This window comes from Corapipo altera, unplaced genomic scaffold (assembly GCF_003945725.1).
Source record: "Corapipo altera isolate COAL_440 unplaced genomic scaffold, ASM394572v1 271, whole genome shotgun sequence".
NCBI lineage: Eukaryota > Metazoa > Chordata > Aves > Passeriformes > Pipridae > Corapipo > Corapipo altera.
In genome coordinates this window covers 1,832,052-1,833,064 of record NW_020884935.1, presented here as the reverse complement: position 1 = coordinate 1,833,064, position 1,013 = coordinate 1,832,052, and the positions used below count along the sequence as shown (strand labels likewise).

The 1,013-nt window shown below is 14.4% G+C and overlaps 1 protein-coding gene across 1 annotated transcript in view; it reads right to left on the bottom strand.

Annotated features, from left to right (window-relative positions):
• The window catches only part of GDPD1 (glycerophosphodiester phosphodiesterase domain containing 1), a 16,675-nt gene that overhangs the window by 5,720 nt on the left and 9,942 nt on the right, over positions 1–1,013 (bottom strand). The window lies entirely within an intron of this gene.

Below are 1,013 nucleotides of genomic sequence, written 5' to 3'. Positions count from 1 at the left end.
TATATCCATATATCTATAAGAATATAATTTATATCCATATATTTATATCCATATATAGATAAAAATATAATTTCTGTCCACATATGGATAAAAATATAATTTCTGTCCACATATGGATAAAAGTATTATTTACATCCATATATAAAAATATAATTTACGTCCACATATAGATAAAAATATAATTTATAACCATATATGGTTATAAAATAAATTTATAACCATATACAGATAAAATGCATTTATATCCATATATTTATAAAATATATTTATATTCACATATTCATAAAAATATAATTTATATCCATAAATAGATAAAAATATAATTTATAACCATATATAGATAGAATGTATTTATATCCATATATAGATAGAATGTATTTATATCCATATATAGATAGAATGTATTTATATCCATATATAGATAAAATGTATTTATATCCATATATTCATAAAAATATAATTTATGTCCGTATTTAGGTAAAACCATAATTTATGTCCATATATAGATAAAAACCTAATTTATATCCACATATAGATAAAAATATAATTTATATCCACATATAGATAAAATACAATTTATATCCATATATAGATAAAATGTATTTTATATCCTTATATAGATAAAATGTAATTATATTCTTATATAGATAAAAATATAATTTATATCCATATGTAGATAAAATATATTTATATCCATATATAAAGTATAATTTATATCCATATATTTATAAAATGCAATTTCTATCCATATATTTATAAAATATCATTTCTATCCATATATTTAAAAAATATAATTTCTATCCATATATTTAAAAATATAATTTATATCATATATTTAAAAAATATAATTTCTATCCATATAGTTATAAAACATAATTTATATCCATATATTTATTAAATATAATTTATGTCCATATATTTATAAAATATAATTTATGTCCATATATTTATAAAATATAATTTATGTCCATATATTTATTAAATATAATTTATATCCATATATTTATAAAATA